We start from the raw sequence: 15,205 nt of genomic DNA, 5'->3' as shown, positions 1-15,205 counted from the left end.
GCACCCTGGAGGAGGAAAGAGGAGTCCCCCAGCAACCCAGAGCTCACTTTACAACAGTGAAGCATTAGGAACACAAACTTTGGAGTCCAATGGACCAGGGTCCAAGTCCTGACTCTTGCTGTCAACTGCCCAGTTGCTTAATTTCACTCTGAGCCTCCGTTTTCTCACCTGTGGAATGGGGTTAATAATCCGACCCACCTGTAGGGGTGTTGAGGGACTTAGTGGGAAACATGCATGTGAAGTGCTTCCTTAGCCCAGGACCCCGGACTAAAGACTTCCTTAGCCGGGCGACTTGGCCAGTCCCGCTCAGTGATCACAAGAGGTCTGTAGAAGGCCTCAGCTGGGTGTGTGCTTGTGTGTGTGCGTGTGCGTGTGTGTGTGTGTGTGTGCGCAGAATCCCTTTTCGATTAATCCTGCACTTTGTTTGCTTTATAATCCAGTGGCTTTTAGGATATTCAGACAGTCGCACAAACATCATCACTACCTACTTCCAGAATTTCATTACCTGCAAAAGAAGCCCCATATCCAGTAGCAGTCACTCTCCACTCCCCCTCCTTTCAGCCCCTGGAACCGCTGATCTACTTTCTGTCCCTGTAGATTTGTGTATTCTGGACATTTCCCGTACGTGGAGTCACACCATGCCTGGTCCATCATGACTGCATGTTTCAGTTCATCCCCATGTTCAGCATGTTTCCGGGGTTCATCCCCATTGCAGCCAGAGTCGTGACTTCATTACTCTTCATGGCTGAATGATACTCCACTGGGTAGACCACACTATTGATCCATTTATTAGTTCCTGGATACTTGTTTTTTCCCCACGTTTTGGGCTCTTATGAATAACACTCCACTTTGATGACGCTACCATCGGGACATCCTGGGGGCTGAACGAGAGCAAGCTGAGTCTATTCCACATGTGGGCCTTTGTTTGGGGGGGAAGGACATGGATGGGACAAGCCTGGGTTGGGATCCAGTTCCATATAAGGCCCTGTGTGCCTTAGCGTCTCTGCATCTCCGTCTCCTCATTGAGCAAATGGACGGTTAAGAGGAATCAAGACAGTGTTTTGTACCTGACTAGTCCATAGTAGGTGTTCAACACATGGTCTCATTCATGGGAGGGCAGCCCCTTTAATGCCTAATTATTGTTCTCTGGCTAGGGCAGGGCGTCCGCCTTCAACCCAGCTCACATTTATAGGATCCAGTGGGTTTTAGTGAGGGATGTTCTGGAGCGCGCTTGTATGCACTCTTGCCAACTCTGCAGTCAATGACTTTGATTGGTAGCTTGAAATCAACCAAAGTGGGAGTCTTTATATCCTGGAAATCCGCAAACCTTCAAACGAGCCCCCCACCCCACCCCACCGAGAGCCTGTTGTTAAACATTTACCCGCACACCATGGGTGCTAGTACTTTCTGTCAGGCTGGCCTGGGTGGCAGCAGGCCAGAGAGGTCAGGAGGGGGTCAGCTGAGACAGTCCATGGGTGAAGCCCGAGGGTGCTGGGGCAGACGCAGTTTCCTGCCCAGCGCCCCTCCCACTCCTGGCTGCAGGGCCTGCCCCCCACTGTAGAGGTGAAGACCTCCGTCGGAACCTGACCCTAGCCAATAGAGCCTGTTGTGGGGGCTGCTTTGGGGGAATGCTTTCCTCCCCCATAATAAGTCTTGCAAAGCTTGAGCTGCGCCTGTTCCTGGGTGTTTCCATGTCCACAAATGTGATGCCTATAGGGACAGCAGCTGTCGTGTTCCGTGTGCAGACGAATGTGCCGGGGATGAGGGAGCAGAAAGAAAGAGGCGGGGTCCTCAGTGGCACCCTAGTCCCCTCACCCAGTCCTGGAGCTGCCTGACTCTGAGCTGCTCACACTAAATCGTAAAAATTCTTTGCTGTTTAAGCCATTTTTAGCCCAACGATCTGCTACCTGCAGCCCGCATCATCCTGATTCAGATGCCAACATAGGAAGAGAGGAGCAGAAGGAGACTGGGTTTCCCCAGAGAGTCGAGGGCAGCTCAGATTCAGGAGGCTGGACCGTCACATAGAGCTGGCCAGACAAGGATTCTTCCAATGCAGGCAGCGGCAGGGAAATGGAAACAGTATTAGAAAAAAACATATCAGCCAAAACCGGCTCACAAAGAAGGAGGAAGTCTGAACAGTCCTGCAACCAAAGATGATACTGAACTGTCGTTCCAAATCCTCCCACAGAGAAAACATCGAGCCCAGTGCATTTTACAGATGTAGTTCTACCAGGCGTTTAAAGTCTACACAAACTCCTCCAGCAAATACAGAAAGGAGGAATATTTCCAAACTCATTCTCTGAGGCCAGTGTAGTCTTGATACTAAAAGAATACTGACACCAACAGTGGGAGAATGGAAAATTATATGTCAACATTACCCATGAACATAGATGCAAAAGCCTTACAATATTGGCAAACCCAGTCTTTGATATATAAAATGGTGATGCTTTAAAACAAATGTAAATTTACACCAGGGATACAAGAGTGATTTAATATTTGAGAATCTATAAATGTCAGTTATCACAGTAGCAGATTAAAGGAGAAAAACCAGGTGATCATCTGCACCAGTGGAGAAAGAGCAGTGGCTAAAACTCAACATCCTTTTATCTTAAAAACTGGTAAATTAAGAACAAAATTAAACATTAGCTGGGGCATCTGGCTGGCTCAGTCACCGGTGCATGCGACTCTTAATCTCAGGGTCGTGAGTTCAAGCCCCATGTTGGGCATGGAGCCTACTTAAGATAAAAATAAATTTTTTTTTTTTTTTTAGATTTCTTAAAAAGAACACAATTAGGGTGCCTGGGTGGCTCAGTTGGTTAAGCGACTGCCTTCGGCTCAGGTCATGATCCTGGAGTCCCGGGATCGAGTCCCGCATCGGGCTCCCTGCTCGGCGGGGAGTCTGCTTCTCCCTCTGGCCCTCCCCCCTCTCATGTGCTCTCTCTCATTCTCTCTCTCTCAAATAAATAAATAAAATCTTTAAAAAAAAACAAAAAACAACAACAACAAAAAACTTGAATCTACAGGGAAAAAATAATTAGGAATGATAAGAGTTTAGCAAGGTTATGTCCAGTAATTAAAAACTCGGATCTAGAGCCAAGGGAACAGAGCAGCGAACGGCAGGACTTAGATGGAGGCCCAAGAGCATAGTCTATCACAGAGCCACTGGTCCCCAGGATGGGCTGTGCCCAAGGCCAGAGCTGGTGCAAGAATGTGGGTGGGTCTGGTTCCACCTGGTCAGAGAGGAGGCACAGCAGGGTGGGGAGCAAATGTTTCCTGGTGCTAGCCCCACAAATCCCGTGTTTCACTCTCCACTGGTCCCAGATATAGCGTCTCTGGGTTTCTTCTGGTCCAGCTAGCCTGCAACCAAATAGTCAGCTTAGATTCTTCCATGTTTGCGAGAAACAGGCACACCCAGGCACCATGCCCTTGTTCTGCTGCCAGCGAGCCTGGAGTCTCTGTGCCTTTCTCCTTCCGTCTCATGTGCCTGCTGCCTTTTGGCCCTCACCTCCCAGAAGAAAGGATGTGGTTGAGCACGTCTGTCCTTCACCTGTGCTCACCTCCTCTTGTTCTGGTTTTCTGGCACCGCCTAACCAACTACCCCAAACCTAGTCACCAGAAGAAAAAGGAAATCATGCATCATGGTGACAAATCTGTAATCTGAGCAGGGCTTGGCAGGGATAGCGGGTCTGTGCTCTATGTGGATTCAAGTGGGGCAGCTCAGCATCTGAGGGTGATTCAGTGGCTGGGAGCTGAGATCTGCTGAAGGTTCTCTCACTCACAGGGCTGATGGGACCTCACTCGGGCACCGGCATGTGACCTCTCCATGGCAGCCGGCTTCCAAGAGCGAGCATCCCAAGAGAAGTGGGTAGAAGGTGCATCACCTTTATGACCCAGCACCAGATCTGGGACAGAGTTACTTTGACCATGGTCACAAGCCTGCTTCAACTCAAGGGAAAGAGATCTAGTCCCCACTTCTTTTGGGAGGAGCAGAAAAATCCTACTATAAGAAGAGCGTGTAGGTGGGAGATACTGTTGGGAAAACACAACCTGTAACTCCTTTCTCCTGCTCCCGGCCTCCCCTTTGTCTGACAGACCCATCCTCTGTCCATAGAGGAAGCCCATGACCCAGGCTGGGCCAAGTGTAACTCACGGTCTCTCCAACCATGGGGATCGGGCCAGGAGTGGGCCCGTGACCCCAACCAGCGCAGCAGTAGCCAAGCCCACAGCCACAAACCCTGCCTCAGGAATGGACGGCATGGCAGAAAGACAGATGATGCCATCCTGTTGCTGTCCACCCAGGACTCTTGTCTTCAGGGTCTTCTGAGGAAAATGACAGCTTAGCTGGACAAGCCACAGGAGTGGGTTTCCTGTGACAGCCGAGCACAATCCTAGTTTATACTCGGAACAAACAGCCACTTTCACATCCACTCCGTGTTCATCACTGAAGCAAACACAAAGCCCAGGATCACCGTGGATGGCGACTCTATTTGAATAGCTATTCAGAGAGGGACCACGTCTCTTTTGTTCATCTTTCCAAGCACTGGACATAAAAGACTCTCAATAAACTTATCTTGGATGAATGAGTGAGTGGAGCAGACTAGCAAAAGGCTCCGTGACAGTGGGTCCGGTGTCAGATAAATCTGGGTTCAAAGCCCACTCCCTCCTCTTACCACCTTTTGGATCTTGGGCAGGTCCACTAACCTCCCCCCGCCTCAGTGCCTTATCTGTCAAACGGTGATACCGCGATCAACCACCTGCGAGACTTGTGGTGAGGATGAGCAGGTTGAACGGGGGTTCTCTCTGGCGTTGTTACTGACCTGTCAGGAGTGAGAGTGGCACTGGGGGCCGAAGAGGTGGAGAGTAATGGGGAGATGGCCCCACTTCCGTGCCCGAAGAGGTGGGATCTGTTTTCAGCATCTACACGTTCCTGATCCTTGGGCAGGGCGGTTTGGGCTGGGCTCCACAGGTGATCCTTCTGTGGGATGGCGTGGGACCACTCACATGGCTCTAGTGATTTGGTGGTACACCGGGGCTGCATGGTCAGAGGTGGCCACTGCCACCTGCCTGGTGGTTCATGTAGCTTGCTTGGCTCTCTTCTGCTCCACGTGGCCTCATCTTCCGTTGGCAGATTGGGTCTCCTTGTGGCCATCCGAGAGAGTGGGAGCGGGGCCTGCAGGGCCCCTCAAAACCGAGGTCAGAGGTCGCACATCACTTCTGCCACACTGTGTGGGCCCAAGCCCTTTGCAGATTTGCCAAGTCTCATTGCAGAGGAGCAGGTCCATAGGCCCGCGTGTTTCAGCTCCTTTTCCCAACCATACCATCTGCGTGATGATCTACCCCCCAAATCTGCAGTTTTTACTCTGAATCATTTTCTACTGCTGTTGTCAGAGATTTGCCACGAACCTCGTATTAACACTCTGGAGGTCGGAAGCCTAAAATGGTCTGCAGGTCTGCGTTTCTTCTGGAGGCTCTGGAGGTGAATGTGTTCTCCTGCTTTTCCCAGTTTCTGGAGGTGCCATGCTCCCTGGCCTGCGGCTCCTCCCTCCATCTTCCCAGCCGGCAGCTCAGCGTCTTCACCCCCGTCTGACCCCCCTACCTGCCTCTCACGAGCACACTTGGGATTGCATTTAGGGCTCGCCTGAATCGTCCAGAACAATCCACTCGTCTCGACACCCTCCATCTACACGGGTCCCTTTGCCAAGTGAGGTAAATATTCACAGGTTCCAGGGCCTTGGGACCTGGACATCACTGGGGTGGTTATTCTGCGTAGCACAGATTCTCACATGCTTTCTTTCTAATTTGGTAGTTTCCAGACGTTTTCTAACATATTGCCATATGAGGTTAAAAAAATATAAGAGCATGCCGTACTCTATGTAATTAAAAGCCTGGGCTCCTCAGCCCAACTCCGAGGCACATCCCCTGCCGGCTGCCCTGGCCGCACTCCTCAAACTCCCCACGCCTCCGTTTCCCCACCTGCACGACGAGGGCCGCTCGCGTCCTGTGGGTGCCTTAACAAAACACCACACGCTGGGTGATTTAAACAGCACACGCCAACCGTCCCACGGCTCTGGAGGCCAGTTGTGCGAGATCATGGTTTGCGGGGAGGACTCTGGCTCGCAGGCCGCCACCCTGCCATTGCATCCTCACACGATGGAGGGAGCAGCGTGCTGTCTGACATCTCTTCTTGTAAGGATGCTCTCTCGGGTCAGGGCCCCCTTTGGAACGCCTTTCATCTGCTATCCTTGCTGCAAGTTCAGCCACATTGGGGGTAAGACTTTGACGGGTGGATGGGGGTGCCCAGTTCTGCCCACACCGGGAGCGAGAGCACCTCACCGAGTTGTAAGGGGCGAATGAGTGTGCATGTGAGCGGCTGGGGGCCGGGCTGTCACTGTTACTGCGCAGAAGGCCCGGATCTGCACGCTGCTGTGGCTTTGTGCACGTTAGCAAACCTAACTGAGAAGCTGTGAAGGATGAGATGAATTCAAGTGGAAATTATGACAGTTTCTTCCCGCGCTGCCAACCGATTCTCTCGCATCCAGCACTTCTGTTTAAAGAGGTGCTCCCCGCGTTCTCTGTGTCCGGTGAGGCTGGCCCTTAGACCCTCACTGCTGACGCCAGGTCTCCCTCACCGTGAGCGCAGCCGGTCAGCAGACACCAGCTCGGGAGGCCCGACTGCCTGAGATCGGCGTTCATTCCAGAAATGTGGAAAACGCCGGCACTGGGCGGGGGACGCTGCGCCTGGGCTGAGGGTGGATGCAGTGCCCTGAGACCTGCTTCCCGGTTCACTCGGCTGCTCCCGAAGCCCAAACCCCAGCCTCCATGCAGTCAGGGAACACAAGTTCACAGTTGCCCTTTGCCCTCCAGAATGCATTTCCTACCAGCCCAGGGGCTGACGCAGGCGGAGAGAAGCCTTTTCCTATCTGATTTGCATTTTCATTGCTTGTGCTGAGTGCCCAGACTGAAACCACACTGGGCCTCCTGCCCTCTGACCTCCCAGGCACAACCCCCTGAAAGCCAGGAGAAATGAAGATTCCTGCCTCCCTTCCTGGCTCCTTTCGTTTTCTGCCCTTCATTCTTTTTTTTTTTCATGCTTCTGTTCATCTGTGTTTTTTTTTTAATTGAAAAATTAATGTATGCAAATGATAAAACAAGACCCAAATGCTACAGAGAGGTGTGCAATGAAAAGTAAGTCCCCTTCTACCCCAAACCTTCAGGGTGCCAGACCCACCTTTCCAGAGCTAAGCAAGGTCATCCGTTTCTTCTCAGAAATAGTCTTTATCCACGTGCATGCGTGTATGTGTATCCGTGAACATGTGTGCACATACACAGCTGTGTGTTTGCAACATGGCACGCACCTCTTCTTACACAAGCGGGGGCATCCATGTGCTTTGTTCTTGTTCCTTCGTTCATCCCGGAGACTGTTCTGCCTCACCTCGGACAGACCCACCCCTTCTTTCTCTCTGACTGCGCACTGGTTGTTGGTACTCAGGCACCAGGAGGAATGTATCCACCCCTCGCTCCAGAGAGACATGAGGCCGTTCCAGGTCTTCACTGTAGTAAACAGAGCTGCATGGAACGGGGCTCCGGCACGCTTGTGGAATGTGCCATGTGCCATGGACAGCAGGAACCTCAGAGGCAGAACTGCATGGGGGACCCGCCGTCATGCTCCCGCCCTAGGGGGTCAGCACGACGCCCTGCTGCCACACCACGCAGCTGGCCACGGGCCAGGGGGCCCTTCAGGTGTCCCACCGGGTACTCACTCTCACCAGAGAGCAAAGGCGTTCAATCAGCTGGATTTTCAAATGACTTAACCACCAAATCCACCTCCTCAGCCCTCGGTTTGTGAATGTGAGTCCTTCCCTGGAGACACTATTAGAAAGAAGAGGAAGAAGAAGAAGGAGAAGGAGAAGAAGGAGGGGGAGGAGAAGGAGAAGAGGAGGGCCGGTGGAGAAGAGCATCCTCAGAACGTGGAAAGCATTGCTTTGGGCACCAAGGGAGCCAGGCAGACTAGAACCCAGACCCGCAGACCCCGGTCCCTTCGCTCTGCCCGAGCTCCCCCAGCCCAACAGAGCATTCAACAGGACTGTCCTTGCTGGCTCAGAAACAGCGAGACCCGCACCTGTGCTCCTTTGAGGCTTCCTTAGTCCCCAAGTCCCCAGAAGGGGTTTTGAACACCCACATCGTCCCTGCCACCACACAGCCACTTCGGAGGTGAACATCTCTGGGGTTCACAGACGAGATGGAACCGCCCCAGATACGGTCTCTGAAGCAGAAACCGCTGCAGGATGGGGCTAGGCTGCCCCTGCCCGGCGGGACAGGACAGCGCTGTGACCTTGCTTCCCAAGCATGGCCGTTTCCCGTGGACAGTGGCCCGGCCACCACGAACCGCCCTGCCGAGCCCACCCCGTTCACACCACAACGACCGATCTAGAAATTATTTATAGACCCAAAATCCACAGAAACCGTTGTGTCTGCCGTTGCTATGGCAACAGGGACGTGGAGTAAGCTTGGGCTTGAAGGGACCACGGAGGCCGGTGAAGGCGGCTGATCTCCAGCCGGGAGCCCCCAGCTCCCACGCGCTATCGGGGGTCACCAGAATTGAAAGGAGGCTTTCAATTGTGCTTCCAGTGAGGGCTGGCGCGTGTCCCGGAAAGCAGCACCACCGGGGTGTTAGTGGTTGGGTTTTGTTAAGCCTCTTGGTGAAATCGTCCAGAACAAGGCCTCCGAGCCTGGCGGAGCATCGGCCAGCCGTGGAGCCTTTCAAGATTCTGGCTCCTCACCCCAGGCCAGCTGCAGCAGACTCCCAGGAGGATGGGGCCCAGGAGTCTGTATTTTACTTTTTGGATTGGTGGAAACCCATGGCACTCAGTGACCTAACCCCACAGAGAGCCACACACGTGCCCTTGCGTCCACTCACTGTCCTAGGCACTTTGGTTAGCGTCTCAATTTCGGCTGGTTTTCTGGATGAAGATCAAACACATACAATGTAAGTTCTATCCTTCCCCTTTCAAAAAATAAGGATACTCTATGCACTCATAGGCACCTTGCTTTTTTCACTTAACAGTATATTTTATTTTATTTTTTGTATTTGTTTAAAGATTTGTATTAGACAGAGGGCACACAAGCAGGGGGAGTGGGAGAGGGAGAAGCAGGCTTCTCACTGATCAGGGAGCCCATTGTGGGGCTCAATCCCAGAACCCTGGGATCATGACCTGAGCTGAAGGCAGACACTCAACCAACTGAGCCACCCAGGCGTCCTTAACAGTATATTTTAAAGGTGTCCCCAGATCAGTAGCTGCAGCTGCTGTGTTTTTTAATAACTGCACAGTGCTGTCCCCTCTGTGTGCGGGTCCTGCATACTTCCCTGGATCTTTTTTCTTAGGACAAGCTGCCCAGAAGCAGAACCTAATGTGAAGATTTGTTTTCAGGTGACTATTAGGAGGGTCCGTCCCCTGGAGAAGTGCGTATAGGCATGGGGGAAGGAGACCACCCAGGATGCCCACGTCTTGGTGAAGGGCTGCCTAGAGTGATGTAAACCCCCCAGGCATTTCCACTGGGGAAGGCAGAGGGCCTGCAGGAGCCAAGGACGTCCTCTGCACAATCACCACAGCCCTGGCTGTGGGAGCTTTAAACACACCAAACTCTGGGTTCACAGAAATGGCAAAAATGGATCCTCCAAACCAGGGAGGAGGCCGGACACTCTCCCCTGAACCGAAACTGGTTCTGCTGTATTTGATTCAGACAGGCGGCTTCCCAGAGACTCTCCCCTAGCTCAGGGACCACCCCTATTTATGGGGGACCTCCATGAGCAAGGGAGTATGAGGGGTCCGCCGGGTACAGATCAATTTCCTCCAGACACCTGGTGCCCAGCAGGCGAGCACGATCAGACATGCTGGCCCCGTTCTCCACCCTGCAGCTGGTGCCTCGAGATCAGGCGCTCTCTCTGCCAGCCATGATGTGCGCGGAGCCCCGGTGCCAAAATCACTCCAGTGGTCACCACGTTTTATTGATCTGTTTGTGTCATCACTGTAAAATACACTGTTATTGGTAATAACTTGGTGATCGATTCCCCACATTTGATAGTAAAGGTTAAGGTCTTTCGGATACACAGGATCCTGAACATGCTAGCATGGACTGCATCATTCGAGGCCTCTGAGAGGCCTCTACAATCACCCCGTGCCACCCCCCACACAGGCCCGCCTGCCGTGCATGCTCTGCAAATCATCCTGCAGCTGGAGGCCCAGTGCCAGCAGGGGCTCTGTGGTCCTGTGTGAGCCGCATGCTTCCCGGGTGAGCTGCGTTTCTGTAAGAAACTTCCCGTAAGGACTTCTGACTCTGCTGGCCACCCGTCATGCTGTAACTGGCCTCACCGCCTTCCCAGTCCCGTGCAGATCCCACCGTGCGCAGGCAGGGGCCGTCCTTGACTTCTCCTGCAAGTCTTCAAGGCCATTTGGCATATGGGGCACAAACCAGTCTATGGGATGTCTTAGGGCAAATCGGAAAAAGCACAGCCCTCCGGGGGCAGGAAACTTACAGGTGCGTGCAGTGACAGGGACTCAGTCCAGATAGGCAGCCTGATATATTAACTCTAACGAAGAAAACCAAAGCAGCAGAGGTGGGGGTTTCTTTCTGTCTCTCTCATGTCAAGGTCAAGCTGGTGGGGTTCAGGCACCTCCTCACTTGTAACTCTCCGAGTCCCCTGGTGCGGACTTGTTCACCAGGCTGCAGGCTAACCCCAGGGCGAGATCTGCACGCAGGAGGGGTCCCAAGATGCTGCTGGACAGAGGGAGCACCTGCTTTGTGATGCAACCTCATGGGGTGGGGTGGCCCTTTGAGGTGTCTCGAGCACAGGTGAGGGGCTGGGACTTCATCTCCTGCAGGGACCGCAGGGGGCTATGGCTCTGAGCAAGGCCTCCATCTTCAGCTGAGGGCATTCCTGGAGAGGGCTGAGGACGGAGGGCCACCTCCTGGCAGCAAGCGGAGTGACGTAAAGTGCCCCATTCACTGGGGCACATAATGCCTAACCAAGCTGGCTCACCTCAGGCTGCATCGCAGCCAGCAGGAAGGGGGTGCGAGGGAGGGTGCTCCCCAGGCTTTAAGGAGGCGTTCGGGAACTGTGCGCATCACCTCTGCTCAAGCCCCTGGTGGGAACTCAGTCCTGTGGCTGTGTCTCCCTGCAAGGAGGCTGGTGCCGTGGTGTTTACCGTGAGCCGCGTGCGCCTATTGGAAGCCAGGGGTCTCTGCTGTGAGAGTGGCGGGGAGATAGATCGAGGCATCTGCGCCACCACGGGCCGGCCCAGAGCCCAGGGGCCCCGAACATCAGTGACGGCAAAGGAGAGATTAAGCCCTGATTGTCTGCTGCAGGTAGGGAAGGTGGGATGTTTAGCAGCACTCAGAAGGACCGTGTGTGTTCGTTTTTTAGGCTGCATAATAATTACCACAAGCTTAGTGGCTGAAAACACCCAGTTACTGTGGGTCAGAAGTCCAGGCTCGGCTGTGTGGGGTCTCTGCTCCAGGCCTCACCGGCTGCAGTATGGTGTCGGCTGGGCTGCACTCTCATCCGGAGAGTCAGCCAGAGAGGCTGGTTCCAGGTTCACTCAGACTGTTGGCCGTATTTATTTCCCTGTGACTGAGGGACCGAGGACCTTACTTCATCACTGGATATCACCTGGAGGCCACGCTCAGGCCCCACCTCATGGCTCTGTCCACGGGCATTTCCTAGCACGGCTGTTGACTTCTGCAAGGCCCTCGGGAGGATCTCTCTCCCTCCATCAGCTAAGACAGGGCCTTATGTGATGAAATGTAGGGGCATCCCATATTCTGTTAGCTAGAAGCAAGTCACGGGCGCCTGGGTGGCTCAATCAGTTGAATGTCTAACTCTTGGTTTTGGCTCAGGTCATGATCTCGGGGTCATGGGATTGAGCCCCGCATCAGGCTCTGCGCTCAGTGTGGAGTCTGCTTGAGATCCTCTTTCTCCTTCTGTCTCTGCCCCTCCCCCTGCTCTCTCTCTCAAATTAATAAATACATCTTTTTTAAAGAAAGAAGCAACTCATATGTCTTGCCCACACTTGAGGGGAGAGGACCCCAACTGGGTGTGGTTCATTGCCAGTCACCCTAGGATGTGTCTGCCGCAGCATGATTCTGTGAAAACAGTTTCAGAAGGCCCTAGGTCCAGACCCATTTCTGCTACTGCTGTGTGACCTCGGGCAAGCTACTCACCTTCTCTGGGCCTCAGCATCCTCATCTGTGCGACTAAGCAGTGAAGGTCAACGGTCAGTAGTTTCAACATTAAAAGAGATGTGCGTTTTTCTTAAGTTCAAAGAGCGTGTTTAGTTAGCAGTGCTGTTTTCATGTTAATCCTAGGAATGCTCCCGACTGTGGCTATGCATGCTAAGCATAACTAATGTGCCACAGTTTGAACGGCTCATAAGCACATCTCTAAAACTCTACAAGGGCAGGAATGCCACCCTCGCTTCGCGGACCAGGACACCTGGCTCAGAGAGGCCGAGGGACCTGCCAAGCCACGCAGCTAGAAAACGGCAGGGCTGGGCACTCGGCAGAGGCCTACCCAACTTCAGAGCGTGTGCCCTTCGTGCTGTCCCCTCTATCTCTAATTGGCAGCAGTCCCTGCTCTCTGATGGAATTTAACTTTCCAGCAGGCTGGCTGGGGGGTGGAAGGAGGCCGCCTCCTCCTTTGACCTTGACAAAGCCCCGGGGAAAACCTGGGCCCGTCACCACACCCTCCTGCTGACGTCTCCCCCTTCATCACCTCGCAGCTTTCATCAGAGCTCAGGGCCCAGCAAGTGCCAGAAGGGACAGCTTGACTCTCTGGTGGCCAGGCTGGCCCTGGAGTATACTGACCATCACCACACATCTTTATGACATCCCATCTTGAGGAGAACAGTGGTCCAACTGGTCATCACCAGTTAAATTGTCTTTGGAACCTGTTGGTGCATTTGCCTGCCATTGCCTTTCTGACTTTTCCTAGGGTTTCTGCCTCGACTGAGAGCAGTTGGGGTTTCTGAAGGAGGGAGGGTGGCCATTGCACACCCACCATAGACCGCACGAGGAGGTGCTTACGGGGTGTGATTCATAGGGGTGTGGCAGGCAGAGGGCCATGAGGATAATGCAGTGATCCTGCCTGGGGTATGCAGGGGAGTGGGGCTGGAATGTGGGAGGAGCATGAAGCCGTAGACTAGAGGGGCTGTGCCCTTCAGTTGAGGGACCTGGCCGGACCACCCTGGGGGAAGGGTCCAGAGGAGGAAACACTCGGACCTCCTTCTGCACCATCACACTCACCTTGCACCAGGGCATGCTGTAGGCATCCAGAAGCCAGAGAGCAAAGATGGCTGTTTCTGCAGAACAGACAAGTCAGCTCCGTGGGCAGAGACCAGGGTGGACGGGGGTGCGGACGGGGGTGCGGACGGGCAGGGTGGTTTCGGTGGCAGCCATCTGAGCAGGTGTTTGCGCGGGCATTTGCATCAAGCTTTGTGGCACGTGTTTGTGGCAGGCTGAGCATGTGGCTGAAATCCCACAGCGGGCACGTAACAGAGCTGGTGTGTTAGTCAGACTCTCTGGCCTGGAGCTGGGTGCAGGAGGAGGGCCTGGGGAGAGTGGGACTGTTCTGCAGGATAGATGGAGGACGAGGGTGGGGGTGGGAGAACAGATGGGAGGGAGGACGTGAGGAGGGATGGAGGCAGAGAGGGCAGAAAGGAGCCAGCAGGAGGCGGGAGCTGGGTGGGAATGCAGGTGAGGAGCAGCCTGACTCTTTGACGGCTGCCTTTAATGGCAAAGAAGCCTGTGACAGCAGAAAGCAAAATGTGTACAACTTCGGGGAAAAGAAGCCGTATCTTCCTGACTTCATGGCTGGGAAGGTATTCTTTAACAAGATCCCCAAAGTACAAACTGTGGAAGAAAATATCGGTGGCTTTGACATTAAAAATGTAAAAATTTCTGGGGGCGCTTGGGTAGCTCCTTCGATGAAGCGTCTGCCTTCAGCTCAGGTCATGATCCCGGGGTGCTGGGATTGAGCCCCACGTCAGGCTCCGTGCTCAGCAGGGAGTCTGCTTATCCCTCTCCCTCTGCCCCTCCCCCGCTCATGTGCCCGCTCTCTCTCTCTCTCTCAAATAAATAAAATCTTTTTAAAAATGTAAAAATTTCTTAGGGCGCCTGGGTGGCTCAGTTGTTGAGCGTCTGCCTTCGGCTCAGGTCATGATCCCAGGGTCCTGGGTTCAAGCCCCGCATCGGGCTCCCTGCTCGGCGGGAAGCCTGCTTCTCCCTCTCCCTCTCCCCCTGCTTGTGTTCCCTCTCTCACTGTGTCTCTGTCTGTCAAATAAATAAATAAAATCTTAAAAAATAAAAAATAAAAATGTAAAAATTTCTTTTACAAAGTGAAAACACAAGTCACAGACTAAAAGTCTGTGCAGTGTAAGCAACTGATGAAAGAGTAGCATCCAGACCATCTGACGAGCTTCTGAAAACCTGTAAGTAAAAGACAAGGAACCAAATGGAAAGATGAGCAAAGGGCACAAGCCGGCGAGGCGAGTGGAAGAGAGAACGTGCTTGGGCCCCGTGCGCTGCACACTGCGGTCCATGGGAACACACAAGTCACAGCACGGTGCTCTTTCACTCCCAGCAGGTCAGCAAAGCACCGGGCTTGGTCAGGATGGGGGACATGGGCATGTGGCACTTCCTGCAGGAAGACCCTGCGGGCAGCCCCCAGCAGAGGAGATGCCGCAGACGTGGCCCAGTGCTAACTGCTCTTCAGAGGACAGGCCACGGAAGAATGCTCCCGGGTGTGTAGAGACACACGCACCAGTGTTCACTGTAGTATTGTTTATAATAGCAAGCTGCCTGGGAGCGTCGGTCAGTGGGAGAGTGAATCACTCAATTATGGTAAATTTGTACAATGGGATCCTGGAGCCTCTACCATAAATGAACGAAAGCTGGTAAATCTCCCAACATAATGAATCAAAAAAGCTGAATGGCAAGTGTGGCATCACGCTACTTCTATACAGTTTGAAAGGAAGCCCAGCAAAGGTGGTCCAGGGTTTACCTGGGGGCTGTTTGCCCTGCTGAGATGCAGACTCCTCCCCCCACCATCTCGTCACTGAGGCCCACTGCCCAGGCCGGGGCGGGGACTGGGTGTGATGCAGTGTGTGGCAGCGTGTGTGTGTGTGTGTGTGTGGCCGAGAGGAGTGTGTAC

The 15,205-nt window shown here is 53.6% G+C and overlaps 1 protein-coding gene across 5 annotated transcripts in view; it reads left to right on the top strand.

Annotated features, from left to right (window-relative positions):
* JPH3 (junctophilin 3) overlaps positions 1-15,205 on the top strand; it is a 159,691-nt gene that overhangs the window by 25,993 nt on the left and 118,493 nt on the right. The window contains exon 4 of one of the 5 annotated variants that reach the window (XR_010408147.1): positions 5,504-9,001. The exons of 3 other annotated variants lie outside the window; for them this stretch is intronic. The gene's annotated coding sequence lies outside the window, so the exon portion shown is untranslated. Of the gene's footprint in view, positions 1-3,781; positions 9,002-15,205 lie in introns of those variants that run through there. One more of the 5 variants, XR_010408146.1, reaches the window with a different exon arrangement.

The sequence above is a fragment of the Mirounga angustirostris genome, unplaced genomic scaffold, assembly GCF_029215605.1.
Source record: "Mirounga angustirostris isolate CCGP_5_RB_7025 unplaced genomic scaffold, mMirAng1.0.hap1 SCAF_16, whole genome shotgun sequence".
NCBI lineage: Eukaryota > Metazoa > Chordata > Mammalia > Carnivora > Phocidae > Mirounga > Mirounga angustirostris.
This window is presented reverse-complemented; position numbering and strand designations above follow the sequence as displayed.